Source organism: Tachyglossus aculeatus, unplaced genomic scaffold (genome assembly GCF_015852505.1).
Source record: "Tachyglossus aculeatus isolate mTacAcu1 unplaced genomic scaffold, mTacAcu1.pri scaffold_108_arrow_ctg1, whole genome shotgun sequence".
Classification (NCBI taxonomy): Eukaryota; Metazoa; Chordata; class Mammalia; order Monotremata; family Tachyglossidae; genus Tachyglossus; species Tachyglossus aculeatus.
In genome coordinates this window covers 265,088-286,850 of record NW_024044845.1, presented here as the reverse complement: position 1 = coordinate 286,850, position 21,763 = coordinate 265,088, and the positions used below count along the sequence as shown (strand labels likewise).

The 21,763-nt window shown below is 43.7% G+C and overlaps 1 pseudogene; it reads right to left on the bottom strand.

Annotated features, from left to right (window-relative positions):
• Positions 1 to 5,365: 5,365 nt before the first annotated feature.
• On the bottom strand, positions 5,366 to 20,475 carry LOC119922540 (annotated as a pseudogene).
• Positions 20,476 to 21,763: the final 1,288 nt, after the last annotated feature.

Here is a 21,763-nt window from a genome sequence, read left to right as displayed (position 1 = left end):
AGGAGACTCCATCACCATTCTTCAGCCAGAAATGGAACTAGCCTGCTAATTAAATCATTCTTCTAGCCTTTTGGATGAAAATTATCAATTTTCCTCAATATATTAGCAAAACTCTTGCACAGTATCCTTTTCCATCCCTCAAAATAAGAGACTTTATTTCAAACCTATTTCCCTTTCAGAAAAAAAACATTGTTCTTCTCTACAACTTCCTAATGGCATCTTTGACCTCCAAATTTCAAAAAGTTTAGATCAAGGATTTTAACAGGGGTGTTAAAATGGTGTAAAGTACAGCCACCATTGCATCAAAAGAGAAGGTGGCTGGTGGCCATGTATATATGAAAATACAGGGAATGAAGAAGAAGATGACAACAGCGATATGGGCACCACAGGTGGAGAGAGCTTTGCGCCTCTCTTCAGAGCTGTGAGACTTCAGGGAGCCTAAGATGACACCATAGGAGATGATCAGCAGTGAAAGGTTCACGATACAAATCATCCCACTGTTGGCAATGACCAAAAGCCCTGGAATATGTGTCTCAGTGCAGGTGAGCTTCAACAGGGGATACAAGTCACACATGAAATGGTCGATCACGTTCGGGCTGCAGAAGGGTAACAGGAGCACGAAGAAGAACTGAATCATCAACGCAGGAAACCCCAGCCTAGGCCAGCCCCTCCAACCTGCCATAGGTCTGCCGGTTCATGATGGTCACAGTGCAGGGGCTTACAGATGGCCACATAGCGGTAGTAAGTCATCACCATGAACACAAACATCTCCACCCTGGCAAATAAATATTCTGTAAAGAGCTGGGTCAGCCTTCATAAGGGATGGTTTTCCACAACTGGAGGGAGTCTACGATCATTTTGGGGTTGATGACCGAGGAGAAGCAGGTGTTTAAAAAGTATAGGAAGGCCAGGAAGTAGTACATAGGAAAGCCCAGGAGGCTGTGGCTGGTGATGATGGTGGTCACGATCATCATCATCATCAATCGTATTTATTGAGCGCTTACTGTGTGCACAGCACTGTACTAAGCGCTTGGGAAGTACAAATTGGCAACATATAGAGACAGTCCCTACCCAACAGTGGGCTCACAGTCTAAAAGGGGGAGACAGAGAACAAAACCAAACATACTAACAAAATAAAATAAATAGAATAGATATATACAAGTAAAATAAATAAATAAATAGAGTAATAAATATGTACAAACATATATACATATATACAGGTGCTATGGGGAAGGGAAGGAGGTAAGATGGGGGGATGAAGAGGGGGGCGAGGGGGAGAGGAAGGAAGGGGCTCAGTCTGGGAAGGCCTCCTGGAGGAGGTGAGCTCTCAGTCGGGCCTTGAAGGGAGGAAGAGAGCTAGCTTGGCGGATGGGCAGAGGGAGGGCATTCCAGGCCCGGGGGATGACGTGGGCTGGGGGTCGATGGCGGGACAGGCGAGAATGAGGTACGGTGAGGAGATTAGTGGCAGAGGAGCGGAGCATATTCCCTCCCACAATCGCAAGGTGCACAAGCCGGAACACCATAGATATGATTTTCTGCATCTCTGGCTTCTGAGACAGTCTCAGGAGGATGAATTCAGTCAGGTTGTTTCTACTGCTCATGATTTCTGTCTAGGATGGTGAACTCACAAAGGAGAGCCAGAGCCCTGAAAGCAACAGAGAGAACATACATCAGCCCAGGTGGTGGTGCAGCTCAATCCCCAAGGTTATGGAACTACTCTCAGTCTCGCAGTTCATTTTCATAAGGAAAATTATTACTCCATTCTTTGGGAGGAACAGGCAACAGTTTCCTAGTACAGGCATCCTTTCCAAAAGGAGGTTTTCTGTAGAAAATTCACTTATTTGGCCAGAATACTTCATGAGCGAACCTAAAATTGGATGCTAAATAAGCATCAGCAGGCAAGCAAAGCACCACTCACCTCACCAACCCCCAACCGCACCTCCAGGCCCCTGGTAGCAACACATCTGCTGCTTGCCTGCCCTGTTCCTCCACTTGCTGCCATGTTGAAAAGAGGCAGCACTTCTGCCCCCGACAAGGTGGGGCAAAGTGAAGTGAGTAATGCCCAGGATCCAGCCTGTGCTCAATCAGGTGGCATGTCTGGACCCCAATTTCCTGGAAAAATAATCTGGATTCTCCAGCCTCAGGGCCCCTTAACTTTCTACAGGCTAACTGCAGCAGAGGCTAACGAACACCATTAAAAAAAGGGTACTAGCTAGCTGCCCTGAATATTAGTGGATGAAAATGGTAGCTGCCACCTGAATGGAATAAGCACAGATGAATTCATTTGAATAATTTCCACCTGATATTTGATTTGCCCCTTGAATTCTCAGGTCTAGATTTGATTGCAAGTTATTTTCTACACCTACATACACACACTAATACACACACCCACACTCACATCCTTCTCTCTCACCCTATATCCTTCCCTCCCTCCCTCCTTTCTCTATATCTTTATTGATTTATGTCTCTCTTTTCCCTCTTCCTTGACTACGAATGGAGACACACTGAGAGAAAGAAGGACTTTAACAGGCACATTGGCATGAAGGAGAGTTTTCTCATTACTGCCCTCATTTCAAGTCACCAACATCAAATTACCCCCTTCTAGACTGTAAGCTCATTGTGGGCAGGGAATGTGTTTCTTTATTGTTGCAATGTACTTTCCCAAGCACTTAGTACAGTGTTTTGCATAAATTAAGTGCTCAATAAAATACAATTGAATTGCACTGAATCAGCAGAATCCCTTTGCCCACTACCCTGCAAAACTTGGCATGGAGGTCTAAGGAACTCAGAGAAAACCTTCTAATTTGTTGGAGGATTGAGCTAAGGAAGAAGATGTCTGGAATAAGCAAAGATTGGGATTCTTGGGCCTAAGAAGCCAAGGATAAGAACAAAATATTGACTCTGCTCCAGGGCCCATTAAGGCAACACTTATTTTTCCATCTATCTCCTTCAGAGTCAGTCTCTTGGCATTTCTCTCATGGTCAAAACTCATCCTAGCATCTGTCAAAATGAAAACAAAGACCTAAACCCCTTTATTTGCTGTTCAGGGGTTCATTTGAATTGTAAAATGAAATGTTAGAGCAATTATTTGAATGAAAGTTCTGGGGCATTCAGGAATTTTCGAGTAGAAAACCTCTGCTTCCTCACAAAGAAGTGTCAAAGTGGCCCTGGGAATTGGTTTACAGATTTTACTCCACTTAAGAATTTTACAGAAAGCTTAAAATGGTTTCCCCACATAAAAATGATTTAGGTGAAGTAGCAAGTTAAAACAGTGAACTTGTTCTATTTATCAAGGTTAGCTGTCTCCAGACAACAGGCAGCAAACTCCAATTAAGATCTTCTTTTATTTTCTTCATTTATTCCACCATACAATACATCAGTCTAAGATACAATAACGGGGTCTTGTTCTTTCTTTCTCAAATAATTTCCGAGATAATTTTAAGGAATTCAATCATAGAGGGTAGTTTGTCCTCTGAAATGAAAGGATGAACCTTCCTGGATACAGGGGAATAGACTCGATGACCACCAGTGATCACTTCCAGTTCAACAATAAAAAATAATCCTTCTCTTTCAAAATTTCAACTTGCCTCTCCCCTTCCCCTTTAACAAGCAGTCTTCTGCCAACTCTTTGTTCCCTCCACTTTCTCTTAGCTCCAGTGACAAATTCCATCAACATTAGCCTCTTCCACTCTCACCCCCACCTTATCTGTGAAGAGGAGAAGCTGTGCATCCTTGGGGACCATGCAACGAAGGGGGGAATCAACAGAAAGTGTCAATAGAATACTGTGGTTTCCCAAGAGCAAAACCTAATTGCCACGAAGAAGAAAAATTCCTTTGGTACATCAGCCAGTGCTTTTCACTGAAGCCACCAGTATTAATTTGAAACATGCTTCCACTGTACTCAACATGATACCAGGAAGCAAATATGGCTTTATGCTCAATAAGGGGAAGGCCCCAGAAACAATCATTTCTCATGGTGAGTTATGGATTAGCAAGTCATACATTTCATCCCTCAACATCACCAGATTAATTTGGTTCCCAGATTAATGTCCTTAAAATGTGTCCATATCTTCTCTGAATCCCTGACTATTATTTTCATGCTGTACAAGGATATAGGAAACATGTCTACCAACTCTATTGTATCTCCCAAGTGCTTAATACAGTCCTCTGCACAAAGTATGCACTCAATAAATATGATAGATAATTGTTACAGTCACAGTCTTCTAGACTGTGAGCCTATCTTCTAGACTGTGAGCCTGTTGGGTAGGGACAGTCTCTATATGTTGCCGACTTGTACTTCCCAAGCACTTAGTACAGTGCTCTGCACACAGTAAGTGTTCATTAAATATGAATGAATGAATGAAGAACGTTGGATAGACCATCGACTCATGTGCTCCACACTCACACTGACCCAAAACTGGTATCCAAACCACTAAACCCCAAGAGGAAGAAGATAGCAGCCAGGAACTCTAGCAGGCTATAGCTAGGAATCCTGCTAGGAACCCTGCTGGAAAAAATAAATCAAACCACAAACACCAACAAACATATTTAATGGAAATAACTCAGTGAAGCTGTTGCAGGCAAGAGAAATCATCGAGTGGTGTGATGAAAATGACCCAGAAATAAAAGAGCTTTGTGTAGCTTACTATGAGACATCGATGGCCCTAACGGCACCTGGCAGCATCTGAGAACTCAGACAGGAATGAAGCTTTCAGAAACCTGTTCTGTGACTTGCAAACCAAATTCAGTAACAGGAACAAGTGGTGAGATGCCTGAATGTAAGAAATTGCTACAAAATCAAAAACATCTGCACTTTGCTCAGTTGTCCTCTGAGCACAGAATAAGCATTAGAAAAGTGTCTCCGAGACTAAGCCCCCCTTCCTCTGCCCCCCTCCCCTCCTTATCGCCCCAACTTTCTCCCTTTCCTCTATGCCCCTCTGTGACCCACAACACTTGTGTTTAAACTTACACATTTATAATTATAATTCTATTCATTTTTATTAATGATGTGTACATATTTATAATTCTATTTATTTTTAATGATGCTACTGATACCTCTTTACTAGTTTTAATGTCTGTCTCTCCCTTCTAGACCGTGAGCCTGTTGTGGGCAAGTATTGTCTCTGTTTCTGAATTGTACTTCCCAAGTGCTGAAGTACAGTGCTCTGCACACAGTAAGCGCTCAATAAATACGATTGAATGAATGATTCTGTTGCTCTTTTTTTTGCTCCATATGAATAAATTTATTTTCACTCTGGGTTCTTCACAACCCGATTTGCTTGTATCCACCTCAGCGCCTAGTAGAGTGCATTGCAAATAGTAAGCACTTGACAAATCCAATTATTATTGTACTTTAAATGTCACTTTAAATGGCTTTCCCCCTCCAGAGCTTCTTCATAGCATTTTTTACCTCTTCATTTCTCAAAGTGTAGGTTAAGGGATCTACAGTGAAGGATCTACAGTAAAGTATGAAGGGATCTACATGGGGGTGATAGTAGTGAGGCACAATCAATCAATAGATCATATTTATTGAGCGCTTACTGTGTGCAGAGCACTGTACTAAGCGCTTGGGAAGTACAAGTCGGCAACACATAGAGACAGTCCCTACCCAAAAGCGGTCTCACAGTCTAGAAGGGGGAGACAGAGAACAAAACCAAACATACTAACAAAATCAAATAAATAGAATAGATATGTACAAGTAAGATAAATAAATAAATAAATAGAGTAATAAATATGTACAAACAAACATATATATATACAGGTGCTGTGGGGAAGGGAAGGAGGTAAGATGGGGGGGATGAAGAGGTGGACGAGGGGGAGAGAAAGGAAGGGGCTCAGTCTGGAAAGGCCTCCTGGAGGAGGTGAGCTCTCAGTAGGGCCTTGAAGGGAGGAAGAGAGGGAGGCACAGTGAGGAGGTTAGCAGCAGAAGAGCAGAGGGTGAGGGCTGGATTGTTAGAAGGAGAGAAGAGGGGTGAGGTATGAGGGGACGAGGTGATGGAGAGCCTTGAAGCTGAGAGTGAGGAGGGTTTGCTTGATGTATAGGTTGACAGGCAGCCACTGTAGATTTTTGAGGAGGGGAGTAACATGCCCAGAGCGTTTCTGCACAAAGATGATCCGGGTAGCAGAGTGAAGTATAGACTTAAGTGGGGAGAGACAGGAGGATGGGATATCAAAGAGGAGGCTGATGACCCCGGGCCCACATCCTTCCCCTGGCCTGGAATGCCCTCCACCAACACATCTGCCAAGCTAGCTCTCTTCCTCCCTTCAAAGCCCTACTGAGAGCTCACCTCCTCCAAGAGGCCTTCCCAGACTGAGCCCCCTGTTTTCTCTCCTCCTCCCAATCTGCTCCGCCTGACCTCCTTCCCGTCCCCACAGCACTTGTATATATTTATAGATTTATTACTCTATTTATTTTTCTTGTACATATTTACTATTCTATTTATTGTATTAATAATGTACATATAGCTATAATTCTATTTGTTCTGACGATTTTGACACCTGTGTACATGTTTTGTTTTGTTGTCTATCTCTGCCTTCTAGACTGTGAGCCCGTGGTTGGGTAGGGACCGTCTCTATATGTAGCTGACTTGTACTTCCCAAGCGCTTAGTACAGTGCTCTGCACAGAGTAAGCACTCAATAAATACGATTGAATGAATGAATGAATAAATAATGCAGTCACTTATTTGTCTATGGGGAAGGTCCACACAGGCCTCATGTACATGAAAATGTAAAGAACACAGAATAAGACAACCACAGTGATGTGGGAGCTGCAGGTCGAGTGGGCTTTGTGCCCCTTTTCCAAACTGAGGGATTTCAGGGAGCGCAGGATAACTGCATAGGAGAGAAGTAGCAAGAGAAAGATGATCACACAGATGGCCCCACCATTGCCAGCCACTGATAGGCCAATGAAGTAGGTATCAGTGCAGTCGAGTTTCAATAGAGGGTACATATCACAGATAAAGTGGTCGATGACATTGGGGCTGCAGAAAGGCAACAGAAACATAAAGAGAGGTTGTTCCATTGAGTGCAGAAAGCCTCCTCCAAGGCAAATCCCACTATCAGTCCACAAGCACACCTATTCATAATTGTCATATAATACAGAGGTTTACAAATCGGCACTTAGCGGTCATAGGCCATGACCACAAGAACAAAGACCATGGTACCTCCAAATAAGGGTTCCACAAAGAGCTGGGCCATATAGCCTTTGAAGGAGATGGTTTTCTTCTCATAAAGTAAATCTACAATCATCTTGGGGGTCATAGCAGTAGAGTAAAAGACATTCCTCAAGGACAAGTAGGCAAGAAAGAAGTACATGGTGGTGCGTAGATTCTGGCTAGCGATTAGTGTTACCACAATGAGCATGTTCCCCACTATAGTCATCATGCTGATCATGAAAAAACACAAATAACACTTTCTGCACCTCAGGATTCTGGGATAGTCCCAGGAGAATTAATTCAGCAACGTTGTTTTGTATTCCATCTCTTCCTGTGGAGGAGGTCTGCTCCGAAGTGAGAGCCTGTTTACCTGCAAAAATAATAAAAATTGCAAATGAGGTAGTCTTGAATACAAGCGGAGCTGCTCTTTGTAGGACTTCAAAGGTTCCATTTCTATTATCTCATTTCTTCCCTGCAAACTCTGTGGTTATTGAACGGAACTCTTTTGCTTCTTCATTTTACAAAGGGGAAAATGAGGTTTAGTGAGGTATCATAGCAACTCAGTGGCTGAATTGGAATTAGAGGACAAATAAAAACCAGATAAAGCCAGGACCTAGTGCAGTGTCCTTGCTGCATCAGTGAATTCACATTTAGGTAGCCAGCTCAGTCAAAACAATAATCTTTCCTGTCTCTAAGAGCGAGAAAAAATGTCCAAAAGGCAATGCATGAAAAGTTGATTTTCAAAACAGAATATCTACAATGCTATTTTGACTATCTGCACCTTGTGAACAGGGAACCTGTCTACCAATTCTGTTATATTGTAGTTTCCAAAATGCTTAATACAGTGACAGGACACAGAAAACACTGAATAAATACAATTGATTGAATTATAAATATGGCAAATGAAATACTTGTATCTGAGGTAAAAATATTCCTTGTTACGTTGCTCTAGTATTGTCATCAAACAATTCCTGAATACTGATATTGTCCAAATGTTTTAAGATATACAGTCCTTGCCAAACTTAATTTTAGAACTTTTAATATATTTTTGTTCATTTCATTTTCCAGGTGAATAAAATAATGATGAGAAAGTAGTAATAGCGTGGATGTAATGCCCTGTTTTGGGTTTTATGTTATTTATGAAATTTGTTAAGCATTTGCTATGTGTCAGGCTGTGTACTAAGTGCTGAGATAGAAACAAGATAATTGGATTGGACACAGTCCCTATCCCACACAGGGCTCACCATCTTAATTCCCATTTTACAGATGAGGTAACTGATGCACAGAGAAGTTAAGTGACTTGTCCAAAGTCACAAAGAAGGTAAATTGTGAAGTTGGGATTAGAACCCAGGCCTTCTGACTCCCGGCCCGTGATTTTTCCACTAAGACACACAGCTTTCCTGTTAAAAAGGTCAGGAAATATATAACAAGCAGGTGACACATACCCTCCACCCTATCTCCACCCTCACCAACCCTGAAATCCCTCTTTCAGACCATAAACTTCTCACCTGTCTCCTCTCTCACACTCCTTCCCCTTGTAAATCTATATTACTCCACCATAGAAAGCTCCGCTCTCCCAACCCCATCCATCTTTCTCAGCGCATTACACCCCACCTCACCTCCCTATCCTCTCTACCCACTCTTGACGACCAAATTTACTGGCCTCAACTCCATCCTCTCTACTCAACTCAACTCGCTCACTTCCCTGTCCTTTCATCACTCTCGCACCACTAACCAACAGCCTTGGATCACTGCCACTGTCTGCCTCCTTCGCTCTTAAGCTTGAGCTGCTGAACAATGCTGGCTCAAGTCTGAACACCAAGCCAAAATTGTTCTCTTTATATTTGTCCTTTCCTGCCTTAACTCTGCCTTCTGCTCTGCCAGGCAAACTATTTTTCTTCCCTTATTGACACCCATGCCCATCACTCCAGTTAGCTGTTCTGGACATTCAACTCCCTCCTCAGGCACCCTATTCCTCCCCCTCCTCCATTCCTCACTCCCAAAGATCTGGCCACCTACTTCATTAGGAAAATTAACACCATCAGATCTGAGCATCTCATAGTCACTCCTCCCCCTTCTCCAACACCCCCACTCTCAACCCTCTTCTCTACTTTCCCATCCTTCCCAGAAGTATCCTCAGATGAGATCTCTGCCCACAAATGCCACCCCATCCACCTGTGCTTAGAACTCCATTCCCTCTCATCTTGTAAAAATCTCACCCCTTCCCTCCTCCCATCCTTAACTTCCATCTTCAACCTCTCACTCTCCAATGGTTTCTTCCCCTCTGCCTTCAAACATGCCCGCATCTTCCTCATCCTAAAAAAGCCCTCTCCTGACCCCACTGCCCCTTCTAGTTATCACCCTATCTCCTTCCTACCCATCCTTTCCAAACTCTTAGAAAGGATTGTCTACACTCTGCCTCGAATTCCTCAACTCCAACTCTCTCCTAAACCCCCTCCAATCTGGGTTTCGTCCCCTGCACTCCCCAAAACTGTCCTCTCAAAGGTCACAAATGACCTCCTTCTTGCTACATCCAGTGGCTTCTACTCTATACTAATCCTCCTCGACCTCTCATCTGCCTTTGACACCGTGGATCATCCCCTTCTCCTCAACATGTTGTCCAATTTTGGCTTCACAGACTCCGTCCTCTCCTGGTTCTCCTCTTATCTCTCTGGCCGTAGACTCTCATTCTCCTTTGCGGACTCCTCCTCCCCTTCTCATCTCCTTTGTGTAGGGGTTCCTCAAGGGTCATTTCTTGGTACCCTTCTGTTCTCCATCTATACTTACTCCCTTGGTGAACTCATTCACTCCCACGGCTTCAACTATCATCTCCATGCAGACGACAACTAAATCTACATCTCTGCCCCTGCTCTCTCTCCCTCCCTCCAGGCTCGTATCTCCTCCTGCCTTCAGGATATCTCCATCTGGATGTCTGCCTGCCACCTAAAGCTCAACATGTCCAAGACTGAGCTTCTTAACTTCCTTCCCAAACCCTGCCCTCTCCCTGACTTTTCCGTCACTGTGGATGGCACTACCATCCGTCCTGTCTCACAAGCCCACAACCTTGGTGTCATCCTTGCCACTGCTTTCTCATTCATCCCACACATCCAATCCATTACCAAAACCTACCAAAATCCATTACCAACATCACCAACATGCACCCTTTCTTCTCCATCCAAACCGCTACCTTGTTGGTTCAATCTCTCATCGTATCCCGACTGGATTATTCATTCATTCATTCATTCAATGGTATTTATTGAGCGCTTACTGTTTACAGAGCACTGTACTAAGCGCTTGGGCAGTACAAGTTGGCAACATATAGAGACGGTCCCTATCCAACAACGGGCTCACATTCTAGAAGGGGGAGACAGACAACAAAACAAAACATGTAGACAAGTGTCAAAATCGTCAGAACAAATAGAATTAAAGCTGTATGCAAATCATTAACAAAATAAAAAGAATAGTAAATATGTACAAGTAAAATAGAGTAATTAATATGTATAAAGTTCAGTGGAAGGGAAGGAGGTAGGATGGGATGGATGGGGATGAGGACAGGAAAAAGGGGGCTCAATCTGGGAAGGCTTCCTGGAGGTGGTGAGCTCTCAGTAGGGCTTTGAGGGGAGGAAGAGAGCTATCTCGGCGGATGTGTGGAGGGAGGGCATTCCAGGCCAAGGGAAGGACATGAGCTGGGGGTCGACGGTGGGACAGGCGAGAACTAGGTACAATGAGGAGGTTAGCAGCAGAGGAGCAGAGGGTGATGGCTGGGCTGTAGAAGGAGAGAAGGGAGGTTAGGTAGGAGGAGGCGAGGTGATGGAGAGCCTTGAGCCAAAAGTGAGGAATTTTTGCTTAATTCGTAGGTTGACAGGCAGCCACAGGAGATTTTTAAGGAGGGGAGTAACATGCCCAGAGCGTCTCTGTACAAAGATAAACAGGGCAGCAGAGTGAAGTATAGACTGAAGTGGGGAGAGACAGGAATATGGGAGATCAGAAAGGAGTCCGATGCAGTAGTCCAGTCGGGATAGGATGAGACACTGAACCAGCAAGGTAGCGGTTTTAATGGAGAGGAAAGGGCAGATCTTGGCGATGTTGTGGAGGTAAGACCGGCAGGTTTGGGTGACAGATTGGATGTGTGTGGTGAACGAGAGAGTGGAGTCGAGGATGACACCAAGGTTGCGGGCTTGTGAGACGGAAAGGATGGTAGTGCCATCTACAGTGACGGGAAAGTCAGGGAGAGGGCAGGGCTTAGGAGGGAATATAAGGAGTTCAGTCTTGTACATATTGAGTTATAGATGGCGGGCAGACAACCAGATGGAGATATCCTGAAGGCAGGAGGAGATACGATTACTATTACTCTATTTATTTATTTATTTATTTTACTTGTACATATGTATTCTATTTATTTTATTCTGTTAATATGTTTTGTTCTCTGTCTCCCCCTTCTAGACTGTGAGCCTACTGTTGGGTAGGGACCGTCTCTATATGTTGCCAACTTGTACTTCCCAAGCATTTAGTATAGTGCTCTGCACAGAGTAAGCCCTCAATAAATACGATTGAGTGAATGACTGAATGAATGAATGAATACGAGCCTGGAGGGAGGGAGAGAGAGCAGGGGTAGAGATGTAGATTTAGGTGTTATCAGCGTAGAGATGATAGCTGAAGCCGTGGGAGCGAATGAGTTCACCAGGGGAGTGAGTGTAGATAGAGAACGGAAGGGGACCAAGAACTGACCCTTGAGGAACCCCTACAGTGAAGGGATGGGAGGGGGAGGAGAAGCCAGCAATGGAGACTGAGAATGAACGGCCAGAGAGATAAGAGGAGAACTAGGAGAGATGGAGTTTTTGAAGCCAAGGTGGGATAGCTTGTTGAGGAGAAGAGGGTGATCCACAGTGTCGAAGGCAGCTGAAAGGTCGAGGAAGATTTGGACAGAGTAGGAGCCGTTGGATATGTCAAGAAGGAGGTCACTGGTGACCTTTGAGAGGGCAGTTTCAGTGGAGTGTAGGGGACGGAAGCCAGATTGTAGGGGGTCAAGGAGAAAGTTGGCATTGAGGAATTTGAAGCAGCGGGTGTAAACGACTCGTTCTAGGAGTTTGGAAAGGAAGAGTAGGAGGGAAATAGGGCGATAACTAGAAGGGGAGGTGGGGTCAAGAGAGGGTTTTTTAGGATGGGGAGACGTGGGCATGTTTGAAGGCAGGGGGAAGGAACCAGTGGAGATTGAGCTGCATCAGCCTCATTTCTGATCTCCCATCCTCCTGTCTCTCCCCGTTTCAATCTATTCTTCACCCTGCTGCCCAGATTATCTTTGTAGAGCAACATTCTGGGCTTGGTTTAGTGGAAAGAGCTCGGCCTGGGAGTCAGAGGTCATGGGTTCTAATCCCGACTCAGCCACTTCTCTGCTGTATGACTTTGTGCAAGTCATTTAACTTCTCTGTGCTTCAGTTACCTCATCTGTAAAATGAGGATTAAGACTGTGAGCCCCACCTGGAATAACCTGATTACTTTGCATCTATACCAGTGCCTAGACTAGTGCTTGACCCATAGTAAGCACTTAAGAAATGCCATCATTTTTTTATTTGTGTCACCTCCCTCTTCAAAAATCACCAGTGGTTGCCCATCAACCTTCAGATGAAGGAAAAATTTCTCACTATCGGCTTCAAAACTCTCCATCACCTCACCCCCTCCAACCTCACCTCCCTTCTCTCCTTTTACAGCCCAGCCCACATACTCCACTCCTCTGCCGCTAATCTCCTCACTGCGCCTCTTTCCTGCGTGTCCCGTTGTCAACCCCTGGCCCACGTCACACCCCAGGCCTGGAATACCCTTCCTCCACACATCAGCCAAACTAGTTCTCTTCTTCCCTTCAAAGCCCTGCTGAGAGCTAACCTACTCCAGGAAGCCTTCCCAGACTGAGCCCTCTTTTTCCTCTGCTCCTCCACCCCTCCCATCGCCCCGACTCCCTCCTTCTGCCCTACCCCCTTCCCCTTCCCACAACACTTTTGTATATCTGTACATATTTATTACTCTATTTTATTAATGATGCATATATAGTTATAATTCTATTTATCTATTCTGATGGTATTGACACCTGTCTACTTGTTTTGTTTTGTTTTCTGTCACTCAATTCTAGACTGTGAGTCTGTTGTGGGGTAGGGACCATCTCTATATGTTGCCGATTTATACTTCCCAAGTGCTTAGTATGCTCTGTACACAATAAGTGCTCAATAAATACAATTGAATGAATGAATGAATACCCTGCCCAGAATAATCTTACAGAAGAGTGAAGAATGTCTTTGTCAGATTCAACAAACATATGAATTACCCATAACATACCTGAAAAATTTTCTTATACAGCTTGACTTGAAGTCTATTACTACAAAAACTCCATCACAATACTTGAGGTCGATTTTTAACTTCCCTGGGACCTGCCATGAAAACCATGAAGTTTTGCAGTTGTAACTTCACAAAGAGGCTGAGAAAACAAATATTCATATAAACATATTTTAAATAGCCATACACCACTAAACACATTCAAGAGTTTTTGTTCAATTAGTTTGAATGAGAAGAGAAACATGTGACACATAATTTGGAAAACTAAAACTCAAAAAGCAAGTCAAACTAGAAGAATGTATCCTTCCTACTTCCAAGATGAGGATGTTATTTATCTAGCTTTGAGTAGCTTAGGAGGAAAACTACTTTTGATAGATAAGCACATAAGTTCTTGCAAATGGAAGGTCAGGCTCACCCTGCTTAAACAGAACTATTTCAATAATATTTTCTTAAGCTATAAATCTTTCCCTGTGGCCTCAATTTTTGATTTTGTCTTGGACACCATGCTATCAGACCTAATACAGGAAGAATGCTTATATTTAACCTAATACCTTTTTGTGCCATGATGATGATTTAGGGAATACCTCTCATCCATAGCTCTCAGAGACCACAAACAGCAGAAAAGGACATTTTCAATCTCCAGTGTTAGAAATCCTTTCTTTCAACCCTGAGAAGCTTTCAGAAAATTGTTTTCACCTCTAGGGCAATCTCGATAAACATCCAAGAGTCTGGTGAAGACTGTATCTCTAATGGCAAAAAATCTTCTTTCTGACGAAGGTTTGCAAAAACAAATGACTAAATTGGATTTTACTTGGAACAAACATGCATGTCCCCATTTGGGGGATTTGAACTATCTTGGGAAATTTCACTTCTGTTTCCTTGAAGAGCACTTTATAGAAAATGTTCACTAGGAGGGGTACACCATGATATGAATGACCTTAATGCATTTTGAACAACAACATCAACAACTAAAACAACAACAACAACAACAGAGTTTCATCATTCTCGCAGTGCTATTTCTCCACTGGCTGAATTCACTGAGGATTTTCTCAGTGCCCATGAAATTTGCTACCTTCTATGCCATCCTGCTGCAATGTGTAACATCTGCAGAGATTCTTCAAGGATGAATGCATCCATAGGCAAAGCAGACGTGAAATAAGCAACAAGTTATTTGGCTAGGGACACGTGCCCAATTTTGGCCTGTTACCTCCTTACAGGATTTCTGATTCAGCAAAATATTTTCTATTTCCTAGCTAGGCATTTGAAGGTGCACTAAACTGACCCCGATAAAGCAACAGGAGCTGAACTTTCAGTACTTCATTCAATGACATTTAATGAGCATTTACTGTGTGCAAAGCACTGTACTAAGCACTTAGGAGAGTACAATCATCATCATCATCATCATCAATCGTATTTATTGAGCGCTTACTATGTGCAGAGCACTGTACTAAGCGCTTGGGAAGTACAAATTGGCAACATATAGAGACAGTCCCTACCCAACAGTGGGCTCACAGTCTAAAAGGGGGAGACAGAGAACAAAACCAAACATACTAACAAAATAAAATAAATAGAATAGATATGTACAAATAAAATAAATAAATAGAGTAATAAATATGTACAAACATATATACATATATACAGGTGCTATGGGGAAGGGAAGGAGGTAAGATGAGGGGGATGGAGAGGGGGACGAGGGGGAGAGGAAGGAGGGGGCTCAGTCTGGGAAGGCCTCCTGGAGGAGGTGAGCTCTCAGTAGGGCCTTGAAGGGAGGAAGAGAGCTAGCTTGGCGGATGGGCAGAGGGAGGGCATTCCAGGCCCGGGGGATGACGTGGGCCGGGGGTTGATAGCAGGACAGGCGAGAGCGAGGTATGCTGAGGAGATTAGCGGCAGAGGAGCGGAGGGTGCGGGCTGCGCTGTAGAAGGAGAGAAGGGAGGTGAGGTAGGAGGGGGCGAGGTGATGGAGAGCCTTGAAGCCCAGGGTGAGGAGTTTCTGCCTGATGCACAGATTGATTGGTAGCCACTGGAGATTTTTGAGGAGGGGAGTAATATGCCCAGAGCGTTTCTGGACAAAGATAATCCGGACAGCAGCATGAAGTATAGATTGAAGTGGAGAGAGACACGAGGATGGGAGATCAGAGAGAAGGCTGATGCAGTTGTCCAGATGGGATAGGATGAGAGCTTGAATGACCAGGGTAGCGGTTTGGATGGAGAGGAAAGGGCGGATCTTGGCAATGTTGTGGAGCTGAGACTGGCAGGTTTTGGTCACGGCTTGGATGTGAGGGGTGAATGAGAGAGCGGAGTCGAGGATGACACCAAGGTTGTGGGCTTGTGAGACGGGAAGGATGGTAGTGCCGTCAACAGAGATGGGAACGTCAGGGAGAGGGCAAGGTTTGGGAGGGAAGACAAGGAGTTCAGTCTTCGACATGTTGAGCTTTAGGTGGTGGGCAGACATCCAAATGGAGATGTCTTGAAGGCAGGAGGAGATGCGAGCCTGGAGGGAGGGGGAGAGAGCAGGGGCAGAGATGTAGATCTGGGTGTCATCAGCGTAGAGATGATAGTTGAAGCCGTGGGAGCGAATGAGGTCACCAAGGGAGAGAGCAGGGGCAGAGATGTAGATCTGGGTGTCATCAGCGTAGAGATGATAGTTGAAGCCGTGGGAGCGAATGAGGTCACCAAGGGAGTGCGTGTAGATCGAGAACAGAAGGGGACCAAGCACTGAACCTTAGGGAACACCCCCAGTAAGAGGATGGGGGGGGGGGGAGGAGGAGCCTGCAAAAGAGACTGAGAAAGAACGACCGGAGAGGTAAGAGGAGAACCAGGAGAGGATGGAGTCTGTGAAGCCAAGGTCAGATAGCGTGTTGAGAAGAAGGGGGTGGTCCACAGTGTCAAAGGCAGCTGAGAGGTCGAGGAGGATTAGGACAGAGTATGAGCTGTTGGATTTGGCAAGCAGGAGGTCATTGGTGACCTTTGAGAGGGCAGTTTCCGTGGAATGTAGGGGAAGGAAGCCAGACTGGAGGGGGTCGTGGAGAGAGTTGTTGTTGAGGAATTCTAGGCAGCGAGTGTAGACAACTCATTCAAGGAGAACAATACAATAACCAACACATTCCCTAACCATAACAAGTTCACAATCTAGAGGAAACCGAAGGAATATCTTTAATATTTCCATAGCAGTGAAGTCCAGTATTTCTTCAATCAGTTCATTAATAGCATCTATTTGGTGTCTGCTGTATACAAAGCAATCAATCAATGGTATTTATTGAGCATTTACTTTGGACAGCACATTGCACTAAGCACCTAGTAGAGTACAATATAGTTGGTTGACATGATCCCTAACATCAAGGAGCTTGCAGTAGAGAGGGAGAGATAAACATTAAAATAAATTACAGGTAAGGAAAGCATTTGCCATGGATGTGTGAGTACAAAGCACTGTATAAAGCACTTGGAATAGTAAAATAATTGTAAGAATTATAAGAATTATTTATATTATATAAAGTAATTATAAGAATGATACTTACTAGGGTGCCAAGAATCGTACTAAAAGCTGGAATAGATGCAATCAATAAATCAACCAATCAGTAGTATTCACTGAGTGCTGAGTACAGGGGACTGTACTGAGTGACTGGGAGAGTACAACACAACAATGTAACAGACACAGACACATTTCCCTGGGAAAACTGAACTTACAGTCTAGAAGGGAAGACAGACATTAATATGAATCAATGAATTACAGATATTCATTCATTCATTCATTCAATCGTAATTATTGAGCGCTTCCTGTGTGCAGAGCACTGTACTAAGCGCTTGGGAAGTACAATTTGGCAACATATAGAGACGGTCCCTACCCAACAGTGGGCTCACAGTGTACTTGAGTGCTGTGGTGCTGGGTCTAGGGATGAATGAGGGGACCAAGGCAAGAGGAAAATGAGAGCTTAGTCAGGGAAGGCCTCTTGGAGGATGTGTGCCTTCAGTAAGGCTTTGAAAGTGGGGAGAGTAAATGTCTCTTGGTTAGGAAGAGGGAGGGAATTCCAGGCCAGAGGTAGGACATGATGATGATGATAATGGCATTTCTTAAGTACTTACTACGTGCCAAACAGTGTTCTAAGTGCTGGGGTAGATACAAGGTAATCAGGTTGTTCCACGTGGGGCTCACAGTCTTATTCCCCATTTTGCAGATGAGGTAACTGAGGCACAGAGAAGTTAAGTGGCTTGCCATGGCGAGGGCATGGGTGAGAGGTTGGCAATGAGATAGATTAGATCGAGGTAGAAAGAGAAGGTTGACATTAGTGGAATGAAGTGTGTAGGCTGGGTTGTAGTAGAAGAGTAGCAAGGTGAGGTAGGTGAATATTAAGGGCAAGGTGGTCATGTACATTAAAGCCAATGGTAAGAAGCTTTACATTACCACAATGTAAGCAGATCTGACACAATTCCAGTCACATATAAGGCTCCCAGTCAAGAGAGAAGGAGGACAGGGATCTTATTCCCATTTTTACAGATATGGGAAACTGAAGCACAGAGAAGTTAAGTGGGAAGTAACGTGGCCTAGAGGAACGATCACGGGCTTGGGAGTCAGATGAACTGTGTTCTAATCCTGGCACTGCCAGTTGTCTGCTGTGTAACCTTGGATAAGTCATTGAACTTCTCTGAATCTCAGTTACCTCATCTGTAAAATGGGATCAAATCCTACCCCCTACTACTTAGACTATGAGCCCTATGTGGGATATGGACAGAACCAGTGCTCAGTATAGTGCCCAGAGCTTCATACAGTATCCACCTCTTAGTACAGTGCCTGGCACATAGTAAACACTTAACAAATACAATAATTATTGTAGTCAGGTATCCACCCAGTGCTAAAGTGCTTGGCGTATAGGGCATATAGTAAGTGCTTAATAAGTACCACAAAAATAGTGACTTGCCCAAGGTAACACAGTAAGTGGAAGAGGGGTTTAAACCTCTTGTCCCTTGACTCCTAGACCAATACTCTTTCCACTAGGTCATGCGTGCTGCTTCTCATATAAAATGAAAACACATGATCCCTGCCTGCAACAGTTCACAATTCAAATTACAGATGAGACCAAGTAATAGAGTATATAAGATATGAGATACTTCCCAAGGTAATATCTCACATAGAAAAATAAGTGATGCTGTTGTTGGTAGTGACACTTGTTATCCTTTGCTGTGAAAGGGCTACCGAAGGTCATCATTAAGCCTTTTGCAGGTATTTTAATTCTCCAAATGATGGATATCAAACAATCTGGACAATTTAACTAACATTTTTGGCACCCTATGAGATTGCTAAACTAAATCTGGATTGGGGTTGGAGAGGTAACATGGCCTAGTAGAAGGACCACAGGCCTGGGAGTCAGAAGACATGAGTTCTAATCCTGCCTCTGACACGTTTGCTGTGTTACCTTGGGCATGTTGCTTAACTGCATAGTACCTCAGTTTCCTCAACCACAAAATGGGGGTTAAATATCTGCTCTCCCTCCTACGGACTGTGAGCCCTATTTGGGACAAAAACTGTCCAACTAGATTATCATGTGTCTATTCCAGGGCTCCGTACAGCACTTAGCATTAGTAAGTACTTAACAAATACCACAGTTTTCATTATTTTCATTATTCTTCTAATAATTATTATTGTATTTAGTGATGATAAGCATTCTACATCATGTATAGCAACAATAATCTGCACAGTTTTCAGGTTTCACTGTAAAAGAGTAATATTGTCCATCAGGAGCTCTGTTTGTGTTGGAGTATGTTCAAGATGGGTTTTGTTTCATCTGAAAGTGGGTGGCTATTTGGGTGTTTAAAAAGCTGAAGCAGGGCCTACTTGGGCAGGCCTGGGCCATTCTTACTGATTTTCCCAAGTCCAGGTGGTTTCTATGGTTTTTCTCCCTCTTTCTTCATCACAGAATGCTGACTCTGCTGCATCAAGTCTATCCAAATCCCAATAAAAATCTCTCTTCTTCACAGATAAAGTCATTGCTCTGTCACCCTGGACACAGTGATTTCACTTATTAAGTATATAATCCTGAGTGTTCTCCCATTTACCACAATTATCTGCTTTTCCTTCTATTCTTACCTTAAGAGGATACCAATTACCACTAGAATGTACTGAAAGCAGCCTTTTAATCAATGAGGAGGAAGACTTAAACACGTACAGGAAATGACATTCATCGTTCTGACAATTCAGAATACATTAAAACCTTCAAGTACAGTTCTTTCAGAAGAGATTATGCCACAGTGATCTTCCTTAAAACATCTGTAGAACCCGCTGGTTTCTTCCTTTTCCCACTGAAAGAAACAAGATAATTCTCAGAAAGTGATTCATTTATTTCCTGAAGTCATTATTTGGCTCTATAACTTCCTCATGGCTTTTTTCACCTCCACACTTCTCACGGTGTAGATCAAGGGGTTTCACATGGGAGTAATGACAAAATTGAATACAGCCACTTCTTTATCCATGGGGAAGGTGGAAGTAGGACCCATGTAGGTGAAGATACAGGGAATGAAGAACAGCATGACAACCATGACGTGAAAGCCACAGGTGGAGAGCACTCTGCGCCTTCCCTCCGAACTATAACTTTTTAGGAATTTCTCTATATGTTGCCGACTTGTACTTCGGAAGTGTGCTCTGCACACAGTAAGTGCTCAATAAATACGATTGAGTGGATGAATGGATGAAAGATGGCCATGTAGGAGACGACCAGCATAGTTAAACAGATAGTGCGGATCAGGCTGCTGTTGGCAGCCAGCAACCAGCCCACGATGTAGGTGTCTATGTGGGTGAGTTCCAACAAAGGGTACATGTCCCAGAGAAAACGATCAATGACATTGGGACCAAAGAAGGGCAGCCAGAATAGGGAAGTGAATCTGAATTACTGAATGAAAGAAGCCCATTACCCAGGCCACCTTCACCAGTAGGGTACACACCTGCCAGTTCATGATGATCAAATAGTGCAAGGGTTTGCAGATGGCCACATAATGATCAAAGACCATCACAATGAGAAGGATGACCTCTGTCGCTCCAAAGAAGTGTGATTAAAAAGAGCTGGACCATGCAGCCATCACAGGAGATGACTTTCCTGGAACACAGGCTGTCTACAATCATTTTGGGAGTAGTGGAAGAGGAGTAGAAGGTGTCTAAGAAAGATAGATACGAGAGGAAGTAGTACATAGCGGAACAGAGATTCTGGCTGGCCTTGATGGTTATGACCACAAGTAGGTTTCCCCAAAAAAGTTACAGGGTAAATAATTAGGAAAAAAACAAATAAAAGTTTCAGCAACTCTGGATTCTGGGTAAGTTCCAAGAGAATGAATTTGGTCACATTGTTCCTTTTTCTCATCTATTCAGTGTTGGTGATGAACAGGCCGGTAAGCCTCCACGAAAAGATAAAGATAATTAAATTTCTTTAGCACCGTTTTCTTCCCTTGTTATCCAAGATACTTTATTTCTACTACCTAATATTTCACTCATTTTTGAAATACCTTGTTCTCATTTCACAGAAAAAAAATCAAGCCAAGTAACTTGTATAATACCCCACCTTCTGCCAAGGGTTATCAATCAATCACTGGTATTTACTGAGTGCTTACTCTGTGCAGAGTGTTGTACTAAGTGCTTAGACATGCTGAATCCAGTATTCTTTCCACTTAGTTCAGAGCTTATCAACGAGCGTGGCTAGTACCATTGGTAGCATTTCACTTGTATTTTCACCCATTAGTCACCTCCCTCCCCCATCCCCACTGAAAGTATGTATCTATCTGTAATATATTTATTTATAATTAATGTTTGCCTCCCCCTCTTGATTGTAAGCTCACTGTGAACAGGGAACCTGTCTACCAACTCTGTTGCATTGTATTTCCCTATGCACTTAATAGAGTGCTTGGGTACGGGCTTGGAAGTTAGAGGTCATAGGTTCTAATCGCAACTCTGCCATTCGTCAGCTATGAGACCCTGGGCAAGTCACTTTAGTCCTCTGTGCCTCAATTCCCCCATCTGTAAAATGGGGATGAAGACTGTGAGCCCCATGTGGGACAACCTATTACCTTGTATCTACCCCAGTACTTAGAACTGTGCTTGGCACAAATTAAGCACATAACAAATACCATCATAAACATCATTATCATCAGTGCTCTGCACACAGAAAGTGCTCAATAAATGTGATTGATTGATGGATTTCACAGCAGCACACCCAACAGAAGCCATTTTGCTTTACTGAGGGATGGACAAAATAATAATGATAATGATAATAATAATAATAATGATAATGGCATTTGTGAAGCACTT